This window comes from Cherax quadricarinatus, chromosome 13 (assembly GCF_038502225.1).
Source record: "Cherax quadricarinatus isolate ZL_2023a chromosome 13, ASM3850222v1, whole genome shotgun sequence".
Classification (NCBI taxonomy): Eukaryota; Metazoa; Arthropoda; class Malacostraca; order Decapoda; family Parastacidae; genus Cherax; species Cherax quadricarinatus.
In genome coordinates this window covers 39942312-39955215 of record NC_091304.1, presented here as the reverse complement: position 1 = coordinate 39955215, position 12904 = coordinate 39942312, and positions in this window count along the sequence as shown.

The window sequence follows — 12904 nt, the reverse complement described above, 5'->3', positions numbered from 1 at the left end:
TGTATATAATTTTCCTTGAAAACTTCAGTCAATTGTTATTAATATCATATTCGTTTTTAGCAACCCAAAACCCTTTTCTCTTCGACTCACAAAATTATTTAAAATATGCAAAAGAGTGATGTGCGAATCTGCTGGCCTACCACTAGCTTTGTTTACAGTCCAGCATAACTCCAAGACGGTAGTAGTAGTAGTAGTAGTAATAGGCTCGCCGGTATAATTGCCCGGTCAGGGCCTTTTCCAAGTGGTGGCCCGGCCTTGGCTCCCTGTCGAGGGAGTGTCTCAGACCAATGTCTGCCATGGGAGGAGGTACAAGTATCTGCTCGTATTCTGGGACCAGCTGTCCCCAGGCCTAGCCCCATTCCTCGCCCCCAAGGGGCTTGGCGGGAGAAACTAGGCACCTTGTGCTGCCACAAACCCCGCCCACACTGAGCTCGAAGGGTGCGATAGCTGCTCAGCGGTAGACGATATCAGGAGGTGCAAAGGCAGCAAGCACTACAGGATCCTTTTCGAGCCACAACCTAGCTTTGGTCCGAAATCCAAGCGCTGAGAAGGCTCAAGAATGCCTCTTGCTGTGGGTATTCTTGTTGCTGCTGCTTCTTCACTTGTCCGTTGCACTGTCCAAGACGGTGATACACTTATAATTTCTTGTTATTCTTTTCTGCTTCCAAGCACTAAAAAAAATCTCCGATGTCTGTATGCTTAAAGATTTCATTTTCAATTTGATGTACATATTCAGTCTGACACTCATGTGACTTTATACAGACAATTTACATCATAACACTGCCTCTAATTTGAGCCACAACATATTTCTGGATGACAGTATTTGCAGGTCCTTGAATGACACATACTTTTCTTAAGATGGTTGTATTCATTTACTCGTTGGTACATATCTGCAAATACATTTCTAATAGTTAGAGGCCATGAGGACGGGGGTGCAACAGAGGTTTCCTGGACCCTTGTTTACATAATGTGATTCTTCTGCTTAGTCTGCAGTCATATCTGGATTTCCTACTGAATACTAAATAACAGTTTGTATATTATCACTGACATCTCTCTCACACTCCCGCTGTTACAGCTCTGCAGCCATTATTCCATATTCTGTGTCGGTTTGATCTAAGTTTTCCAAAATCCAGGCATATTTTTAGTCTCTACAGACATAGCTATGTGTTTGTCATGTATCAGAGGACTCTTGAAGACCTTTCTGTCTCCATCAAACTAACACATTATGGATGTAATAACGCTGTGGCAGGACACACATCTTGGGTATACTACGTGACTCCAACATGACACACAAATGTTATCAAACTTACCCACAGTTATTATGTAGCTGTCTCGAGATAATGACTGGCTACTTAATCAACCTTAAAGCCTATTAAGTAGCCTACTCAAATGGATATTAAGGATGCGTTCATATGATCACCAGTCAAGAATACTTTAATCTCGAAAAATAGGAATCTAAATTTCTCAGTATATACATATATACCCATCGGTGCATATATTTTGGTGCCAAGCAAATAATAATAATAATAATAATAATAATAATAATAATAATAATAATAATGCACAGATATTGTGTTGGATATTAAGATTCCAGCTTCAGTAAATTTACACATATATTATTGTTTACCTTAGATTTCATTATTGTGTTACTAAAGTTCTCAAACTTTGCAGAATATTACTATTCTCCCAGGAGTAATCTTATTACAAAAACCCTAATTAAAAATCTCTCTGTTCCGATGATAACTGGTGCCGCTCCCGTGAGTTGAAGAATAATACTGGCAAATCTACCAGAGGCCAGAAACTGGCTGGATGCTGAAGGGTAGTAATAGGATGACCTGGTAGTATTCTCTGGTGGAGACCTAAGTTATAGCTTGACCTGGTAGTATTCTCTGGTGGGGACCTAAGTTATAGCTTGACCTGGTAGTATTCTCTGGTGGGGACCTAAGTTATAGCTTGACCTGGTAGTATTCTCTGGTGGGGACCTAAGTTATAGCTTGACCTGGTAGTATTCTCTGGTGGAGACCTAAGTTATAGCTTGACCTGGTAGTATTCTCTGGTGGGGACCTAAGTTATAGCTTGACCTGGTAGTATTCTCTGGTGGAGACCTAAGTTATAGCTTGACCTGGTAGTATTCTCTGGTGGGGACCTAAGTTATAGCTTGACCTGGTAGTATTCTCTGGTGGAGACCTAAGTTATAGCTTGACCTGGTAGTATTCTCTGGTGGGGACCTAAGTTATAGCATGACCTGGTAGTATTCTCTGGTGGGGACCTAAGTTATAGCATGACCTGGTAGTATTCTCTGGTGGGGACCTAAGTTATGGCTCACACCACTGTAACAAGGCGCATACGACAGAAAGAAGTGTGAGAGACGATTAAACAGGGACTACACAATGTACTCAGGACGGACTACACAATGTACTCAGGATGGACTACAAAATGTACTTAGGACGGACTACACAATGTACTCAGGACGGACTACACAATGTACTCAGGATGGATTACAAAATGTACTCAGGACGGGCTACACAATGTACTCAGGATGAACTACACAATGTACTCAGGACGGACTACACAGTGTACTCAGGACGGATAACACAATGTACTCAGGATGGACTACACAATGTACTCAGGATGGACTACACAATGTACTCAGGACGGACTACACAATGTACTCAGGACGGACTACACAATGTACTCAGGATGGACTACACAATGTACTCAGGATGGACTACACAATGTACTCAGGATGGACTACACAATGTACTCAGGATGGACTACACAATGTACTCAGGATGGACTACACAATGTACTCAGGACGGACTACACAATGTACTCAGGATGGACTACACAATGTACTCAGGATGGACTACACAATGAACTCAGGACGGACTACACAATGTACTCAGGATGGACTACACAATGTACTCAGGATGGACTACACAATGTACTCAGGATGGACTACACAATGTACTCAGGATGGACTACACAATGAACTCAGGACAACTACACAATATACCATTGTACACCATTACAATGCAACGGATGCAATAATATACCAACTACAAAGAAATAGACTGAGTCGGCTATTTAGGCTGGAATGACAAACAGCCAAATTCTTGAATGTAATGACCAGTTTCTTTATATATGAAGAGGTTAGAGAAGTGGCTCGTGGAAGAGACCACGACACTCACACACTCACTTGACTTATTTACTAGGAAAGGGGAAGCGATTCTCAAGAAAAACTATCTAAATTCACCTGAGGTGAGTGACCACTGTAAATATGTGTTTGTAAATACTACCTGGAGAGAGAGAGACAAACTCAGAGAGGAACAACGATCTGCGTGATGGGGGGGGGGGTCATTACCCCTGTGACCGGTCCCAGACCAGGCCTCCTGGCTGACGCTGTGAGCAATCAGGTTGTTGCTCAAGCAGTTAGTACTAGAAGGACTCAGTCTAGTGTAGAGCCTCTCAGCTTAACTGATCAGAAAATGACTTCAGGAACCTACCAGACTGCAATTTTCTTTATATATGAAGGATGTCGAAAAGTTTTGGGACCTTCACACTGTCTTATCCTGCTGAAGTTCTTGCTTTTGTAGAAGTAATTTTTATTCCTCAGATTTGGAACCATCCCTTGCAGAATATTCCAGGTATAATTTTTTATGTATCTTTCTTTCCTTCGTTCAAGGGAGTACAGCGTAAGGGATTCTTGGCATTCTTAATAATACAAGTATTTGACGAATTTTATAAATGCGGTGAAAGATCTCTTTACATTGGCCAGATTTGTAATTTCACCTGTTTAAATCGGGTTGTTAGTGCAGAGCAGCATTCCAGTCTAGAGAGAGCAAGCGACTATATGGGTTCATTAGCTTGGTATCTCTGGTTTTGTAGGTTCTAGTTATCCAACATCTCCTTCCTTGCAGCTGTGACAGCACTGTTGTGATCCTTAAATGTAAGATATGATATGATCACTGCTAAGTCCTTCACCTTCCTCTTCCACTCTGAATGGTTTGAGTCCGGCACTCAGTTTAAGTCTTCGGTTCATCAGTTTTGCCGTAAGTCACAAAGTTGTCAGAGGAGACTGTGATCATACGTGTGTAGCTTACTGAGAACCCTGCCTGTGTCATCATGCACAGCTATCAGTAGCACTCAGCAACTGGTGCAATAGCAGGTGGTGCAGTAGCAGCAGGTGGTGCAATAGCAACAGGTGAAGTTGCAATAGCAGCAGGTGGAGTTGCAGCAGGTGGTGCAGTAGCAGCAGGTGGAGTTGCAGCAGGTGGTGCAGTAGCAGCAGGTGGAGTTGCAGCAGGTGGTGCAGTAGCAGCAGGTGAAGTTGCAATAGCAGCAGGTGGAGTTGCAGCAGGTGGTGCAGTAGCAGCAGGTGGAGTTGCAGCAGGTGGTGCAGTAGCAGCAGGTGGAGTAGCAGCAGGTGGAGTAGCAGCAGGTGGAGTAGCAGCAGGTGCAGTAGCAGCAGGTAAAATTGTAGCAGATGGAGTTGCAGCAGGTGATGCAGTAGCAGGTGGTGCAGTAGCAGCAGGTGGAGTTACAGCAAGTAGTGCAGTAGCAACAGATGGAGTAGCAACAGCAGGAAGAGTAGCAACAGCAGGGAGACTAACAACAGCAGGAAGAGTAGCAACAGCAGGAAGAGTAACAACAGCAGGAAGAGTAACAACAGCAGGAAGAGTAACAACAGCAGGAAGAGTAGCAACAGCAGGAAGAGTAACGACAGCAGGAAGAGTAACAACAGCAGGGAGAGTAACAACAGCAGGAAGAGTAACAACAGCAGGAAGAGTAACAACAGCAGGAAGAGTAACAACAGCAGGAAGAGTAGCAACAGCAGGAAGAGTAAAAACAGCAGGGAGAGTAGCAACAGCAGGAAGAGTAGCAACAGCAGGAAGAGTAACAACAGCAGGGAGAGTAACAACAGCAGGAAGAGTAACAACAGCAGGGAGAGTAACAACAGCAGGAAGAGTAGCAACAGCAGGAAGAGTAACAACAGCAGGAAGAGTAGCAACAGCAGGAGGAGTAGCAACAGCAGGAAGAGCAACAACAGCAGGGAGAGTAGCAACAGCAGGAAAAGTAACAACAGCAGGGAGAGTAGCAACAGCAGGGAGAGTAACAACAGCAGGAAGAGTAACAACAGCAGGGAGAGTAACAACAGCAGAGAGAGTAACAACAGCAGGGAGAGTAACAACAGCAGGAAGAGTAGCAACAGCAGGAAGAGTAGCAACAGCAGGAAGAGTAGCAACAGCAGGGAGAGTAGCAACAGCAGGAAGAGTAGCAACAGCAGGGAGAGTAGCAACAGCAGGAAGAGTAACAACGGCAGGAAGAGTAGCAACAGCAGGAAGAGTAACAATAGCAGGAAGAGTAGCAACAGCAGGAAGAGTAACAACAGCAGAGAGAGTAACAACAGCAGGAAGAGTAACAACAGCAGGGAGAGTAGCAACAGCAGGGAGAGTAGCAACAGCAGGGAGAGTAACAACAGCAGGGAGAGTAACAACAGCAGGAAGAGTAGCAACAGCAGGAAGAGTAACAACAGCAGGAAGAGTAACAACAGCAGAGAGAGTAGCAACAGCAGGGAGAGTAGCAACAGCAGGAAGAGTAACAACAGCAGGGAGAGTAACAACAGCAGGGAGAGTAACAACAGCAGGGAGAGTAACAACAGCAGGAAGAGTAACAACAGCAGGGAGAGTAACAAAAGCAGGGAGAGTAACAACAGCAGGAAGAGTAACAACAGCAGGAAGAGTAACAACAGCAGGAAGAGTAACAACAGCAGAGAGAGTAGCAACAGCAGGAAGAGTAACAACAGCAGGGAGAGTAGCAACAGCAGGGAGAGTAGCAACAGCAGGGAGAGTAACAACAGCAGGGAGAGTAACAACAGCAGGAAGAGTAGCAACAGAAGGGAGAGTAGCAACAGCAGGGAGAGTAACAACAGCAGGGAGAGCAGCAACAGCAGGAAGAGTAACAACAGCAGGAAGAGTAACAACAGCAGGAAGAGTAGCAACAGCAGGAAGAGTAACAACAGCAGGAAGAGTAACAACAGCAGGGAGAGCAGCAACAGCAGGAAGAGTAACAACAGCAGGAAGAGTAGCAACAGCAGGAAGAGTAACAACAGCAGAGAGAGTAACAACAGCAGAGAGAGTAACAACAGCAGAGAGAGTAACAACAGCAGAGAGAGTAACAACAGCAGAGAGAGTAACAACAGCAGGGAGAGTAACAACAGCAGGGAGAGCAGCAACAGCAGGAAGAGTAACAACAGCAGGAAGAGTAACAACAGCAGGAAGAGTAACAACAGCAGGAAGAGTAGCAACAGCAGGAAGAGTAACAACAGCAGGAAGAGTAACAACAGCAGGGAGAGCAGCAACAGCAGGAAGAGTAGCAACAGCAGGAAGAGTAACAACAGCAGAGAGAGTAACAACAGCAGAGAGAGTAACAACAGCAGGGAGAGTAACAACAGCAGGAGGAGTAACAACAGCAGGTGGAGTAACAACAGCAGGTGGAGTAACAACAGCAGGTGGAGTAACAACAGCAGGTGGAGTAACAACAGCAGGTGGAGTAACAACAGCAGGTGGAGTAACAACAGCAGGTGGAGTAACAACAGCAGGTGGAGTAACAACAGCAGGTGGAGTAACAACAGCAGGTGGAGTAACAACAGCAGGTGGAGTAACAACAGCAGGTGGAGTAACAACAGCAGGAGGAGTAACAACAGCAGGTGGAGTAACAACAGCAGGTGGAGTAACAACAGCAGGTGGAGTAACAACAGCAGGTGGAGTAACAACAGCAGGTGGAGTAACAACAGCAGGTGGAGTAACAACAGCAGGTGGAGTAACAACAGCAGGTGGAGTAACAACAGCAGGTGGAGTAACAACAGCAGGAGGAGTAACAACAGCAGGTGGAGTAACAACAGCAGGTGGAGTAACAACAGCAGGAGGAGTAACAACAGCAGGTGGAGTAACAACAGCAGGTGGAGTAACAACAGCAGGTGGAGTAACAACAGCAGGAGGAGTAACAACAGCAGGTGGAGTAACAACAGCAGGTGGAGTAACAACAGCAGGTGGAGTAACAACAGCAGGTGGAGTAACAACAGCAGGTGGAGTAACAACAGCAGGTGGAGTAACAACAGCAGGTGGAGTAACAACAGCAGGTGGAGTAACAACAGCAGGAGGAGTAACAACAGCAGGTGGAGTAACAACAGCAGGAGGAGTAACAACAGCAGGAGGAGTAACAACAGCAGGTGGAGTAACAACAGCAGGAGGAGTAACAACAGCAGGAGGAGTAACAACAGCAGGAGGAGTAACAACAGCAGGTGCAGTAACAACAGCAGGAGGAGTAACAACAGCAGGAGGAGTAACAACAGCAGGAGGAGTAACAACAGCAGGTGGAGTAACAACAGCAGGAGGAGTAACAACAGCAGGTGCAGTAACAACAGCAGGTGGAGTAACAACAGCAGGTGGAGTAACAACAGCAGGTGGAGTAACAACAGCAGGTGGAGTAACAACAGCAGGAGGAGTAACAACAGCAGGTGGAGTAACAACAGCAGGTGGAGTAACAACAGCAGGTGCAGTAACAACAGCAGGTGGAGTAACAACAGCAGGTGGAGTAACAACAGCAGGTGGAGTAACAACAGCAGGTGGAGTAACAACAGCAGGTGGAGTAACAACAGCAGGTGCAGTAACAACAGCAGGTGCAGTAACAACAGCAGGTGCAGTAACAACAGCAGGTGGAGTAACAACAGCAGGTGGAGTAACAACAGCAGGTGGAGTAACAACAGCAGGTGGAGTAACAACAGCAGGTGGAGTAACAACAGCAGGTGGAGTAACAACAGCAGGTGCAGTAACAACAGCAGGTGGAGTAACAACAGCAGGTGGAGTAACAACAGCAGGTGGAGTAACAACAGCAGGTGGAGTAACAACAGCAGGTGGAGTAACAACAGCAGGAGGAGTAACAACAGCAGGTGGAGTAACAACAGCAGGTGGAGTAACAACAGCAGGTGGAGTAACAACAGCAGGTGGAGTAACAACAGCAGGTGGAGTAACAACAGCAGGTGGAGTAACAACAGCAGGTGGAGTAACAACAGCAGGTGGAGTAACAACAGCAGGTGCAGTAACAACAGCAGGTGGAGTAACAACAGCAGGTGGAGTAACAACAGCAGGTGGAGTAACAACAGCAGGTGGAGTAACAACAGCAGGTGGAGTAACAACAGCAGGTGGAGTAACAACAGCAGGTGCAGTAACAACAGCAGGTGGAGTAACAACAGCAGGTGGAGTAACAACAGCAGGTGGAGTAACAACAGCAGGAGGAGTAACAACAGCAGGTGGAGTAACAACAGCAGGAGGAGTAACAACAGCAGGTGGAGTAACAACAGCAGGAGGAGTAACAACAGCAGGTGCAGTAACAACAGCAGGTGGAGTAACAACAGCAGGTGGAGTAACAACAGCAGGAGGAGTAACAACAGCAGGTGGAGTAACAACAGCAGGAGGAGTAACAACAGCAGGAGGAGTAACAACAGCAGGAGGAGTAACAACAGCAGGTGTAGTAACAACAGCAGGTGGAGTAACAACAGCAGGAGGAGTAACAACAGCAGGAGGAGTAACAACAGCAGGTGGAGTAACAACAGCAGGTGGAGTAACAACAGCAGGAGGAGTAACAACAGCAGGAGGAGTAACAACAGCAGGAGGAGTAACAACAGCAGGTGGAGTAACAACAGCAGGAGGAGTAACAACAGCAGGAGGAGTAACAACAGCAGGTGGAGTAACAACAGCAGGTGGAGTAACAACAGCAGGAGGAGTAACAACAGCAGGAGGAGTAACAACAGCAGGAGGAGTAACAACAGCAGGAGGAGTAACAACAGCAGGTGGAGTAACAACAGCAGGTGGAGTAACAACAGCAGGAGGAGTAACAACAGCAGGAGGAGTAACAACAGCAGGTGGAGTAACAACAGCAGGTGGAGTAACAACAGCAGGAGGAGTAACAACAGCAGGTGGAGTAACAACAGCAGGTGGAGTAACAACAGCAGGTGCAGTAACAACAGCAGGTGGAGTAACAACAGCAGGTGGAGTAACAACAGCAGGTGGAGTAACAACAGCAGGAGGAGTAACAACAGCAGGAGGAGTAACAACAGCAGGTGGAGTAACAACAGCAGGTGGAGTAACAACAGCAGGAGGAGTAACAACAGCAGGAGGAGTAACAACAGCAGGAGGAGTAACAACAGCAGGTGGAGTAACAACAGCAGGAGGAGTAACAACAGCAGGTGGAGTAACAACAGCAGGAGGAGTAACAACAGCAGGTGCAGTAACAACAGCAGGTGGAGTAACAACAGCAGGTGGAGTAACAACAGCAGGAGGAGTAACAACAGCAGGTGGAGTAACAACAGCAGGAGGAGTAACAACAGCAGGAGGAGTAACAACAGCAGGAGGAGTAACAACAGCAGGTGTAGTAACAACAGCAGGTGGAGTAACAACAGCAGGTGGAGTAACAACAGCAGGTGGAGTAACAACAGCAGGTGCAGTAACAACAGCAGGTGTAGTAACAACAGCAGGTGGAGTAACAACAGCAGGTGGAGTAACAACAGCAGGTGGAGTAACAACAGCAGGTGCAGTAACAACAGCAGGTGCAGTAACAACAGCAGGTGTAGTAACAACAGCAGGTGTAGTAACAACAGCAGGTGCAGTAACAACCGCTGGCAGTAACAACAGCAGGTGCAATAACAACAACAGTTGCAGTAACAGCAGGTGCAGTAACAACAGCAGGTGCAGTAACAGCAGGTGCAATAACAACAACAGTTGCAGTAACAGCAGGTGCAGTAACAACAGCAGGTGCAGTAACAACAGCAGGTGCAAAAACAGCAGGTGCAGTAACAACAGCAGGTGCAGTAACAACAGCAGGTGCAGTAACAACAGCAGGTGCAGTAACAACAGCAGGTGCAGTAACAGCAGGTGCAGTAACAGCAGGTGCAGTAACAGCAGGTGCAGTAACAACAGCAGGTGCAGTAACAACAGCAGGTGCAAAAACAGCAGGTGCAGTAACAACAGCAGGTGCAGTAACAACAGCAGGTGCAGTAACAACAGCAGGTGCAGTAACAGCAGGTGCAGTAACAGCAGGTGCAGTAACAGCAGGTGCAGTAACAACAGCAGGTGCAGTAACAACAGCAGGTGCAAAAACAGCAGGTGCAGTAACAACAGCAGGTGCAGTAACAACAGCAGGTGCAGTAACAACAGCAGGTGCAGTAACAACAGCAGGTGCAGTAACAGCAGGTGCAGTAACAGCAGGTGCAGTAACAACAGCAGGTGCAGTAACAACAGCAGGTGCAGTAACAGCAGGTGCAGTAACAGCAGGTGCAGTAACAACAGCAGGTGCAGTAACAACAGCAGGTGCAGTAACAACAGCAGGTGCAGTAACAACAGCAGGTGTAGGATAAGGCAGGAGTGAGACGTGACTAGTGTAAAGGACTACACACCGTGTTGACTCCACTAGTTCAATGTTCACCGCACACTGTGTACACCATCACCTCCCACACTGTGTACACCATCACCTCCCACATTGCGTACACCATCACCTCTCACATTGTGTACACCATCACCTCTCACAGTGTGTACACCGACACATCCCACACTGTGTACACCATCACCTCCCACACTGTGTACACCATCACCTCCCACATTGTGTACACCATCACCTCTCACAGCGTGTACACCGACACCTCCCACACTGTGTACATCATCACCTCCTACACTGTGTACACCATCACCTCCCACACTTCGTACACCTCCTCCCACACTGTGTAAAGATTCACCTCTCACACTGTGTACACCATAACCTCTCACACTGTGTACACCATCACCTCCCACACTGTGTACACCAAAACCACCACACCACCGTACATTGTGTGCACCACAACCACCACACAACCGCACAGTGTACACCACAACCACCACACCACCGCACACTGTGTACACCACAACCACCACACCACCGCACACTGTGTACACCACAACCACCACACCACCGCACACTCTGTACACCACAACCACCACACCACCGCACACTCTGTACACCACAACCACCACACCACCGCACACTGTGTACACCACACCACCGCACACTGTGTACACCACAACCACCACACCACCGCACACTGTGTACACCACAACCACCACACCACCGCACACTGTGTACACCACAACCACACCACCGCACACTGTGTACACCACAACCACCACACCACCGCACACTGTGTACACCACAACCACCACACCACCGCACACTGTGTACACCACAACCACCACACCACCGCACACTGTGTACACCACAACCACACCACCGCACACTGTGTACACCACAACCACACCACCGCACACTGTGTACACCACAACCACCACACCACCGCACACTGTGTACACCACAACCACCACACCACCGCACATTGTGTACACCACAACCACCACACCACCGCACACTGTGTACACCACAACCACCGCACACTGTATACACCACAACCACCACACCACCGCACAGTGTACACCACAACCACCACACCACGACAGTGTACACCACAACCACCACACCACCGCACACTGTGTACACCACGACCATCACACCGTCATTAAGATTAATGCAGAATTAATAGTTAATACCAGTTCTGCTGTTTATTGTACAGTAGTACATGTATTGTACAGTAGTACATGTATTGTACAGTAGCACATGTATTGCACAGTAGTACATGTATTGTACAGTAGTACATGTATTGTACAGTAGTACATGTATTGTACAGTAGCACATGTATTGTACAGTAGCACATGTATTGTACAGTAGTACATGTATTGTACAGTAGTACATGTATTGTACAGTAGTACATGTATTGTGCAGTAGTACATGTATTGTACAGTAGTACATGTATTGTACAGTAGCACATGTATTGCACAGTAGTACATGTATTGTACAGTAGTACATGTATTGTACAGTAGTACATGTATTGTACAGTAGTACATGTATTGTACAGTAGTACATGTATTGTACTTTGGTACATGTATTGTACAGAATTACATGTATTGTACAGTAGTACATGTATTGTACAATGGTACATGTATTGTACAGAAGCACATGTATAGAAGTACATGTATTTACAGTAGTTCTTCTACAGAAGTACATGTATTGTACAGTGGTACATGTATTGTACAGAAGTACATGTATTGTACAGTAGTACATGTATTGTACAGTAGTACATGTATTGTACAGAAGTACATGTATTGTACAGAAGTACATGTATTGTACAGTAGCACATGTATTGTACAGTAGTACATGTATTGTACAGTGGTACATGTATTGTACAGAAGTACATGTATTGTACAGTAGTACATGTATTGTACAGTGGTACATGTATTGTACAGAAGTACATGTATTGTACAGTGGTACATGTATTGTACAGAAGTACATGTACAGAAGTACATGTACTGTACAGTAGTACATGTATTGTACAGTAGTACATGTATTGTGCAGTAGTGCATGTATTGTACAGAAGTACATGTATTGTACAGTAGTGCATGTATTGTACAGAAGTACATGTATTGTGCAGTAGTACATGTATTGTACAGAAGTACATGTATTGTACAGTAGTACATGTATTGTACAGAAGTACATGTATAGAAGTACATGTATTTACAGTAGTACTTCTACAGAAGTACATGTATTGTACAGTGGTACATGTATTGTACAGTGGTACATGTACTGTACAGTGGTACATGTATTGTACAGTGGTACATGTATTGTACAGAAGTACATGTATTGTACAGTAGTACATGTATTGTACAGTGGTACATGTATTGTACAGTGGTACATGTATTGTACAGTGGTACATGTATTGTACAGTGGTACATGTATTGTACAGTGGTACATGTATTGTACAGAAGTA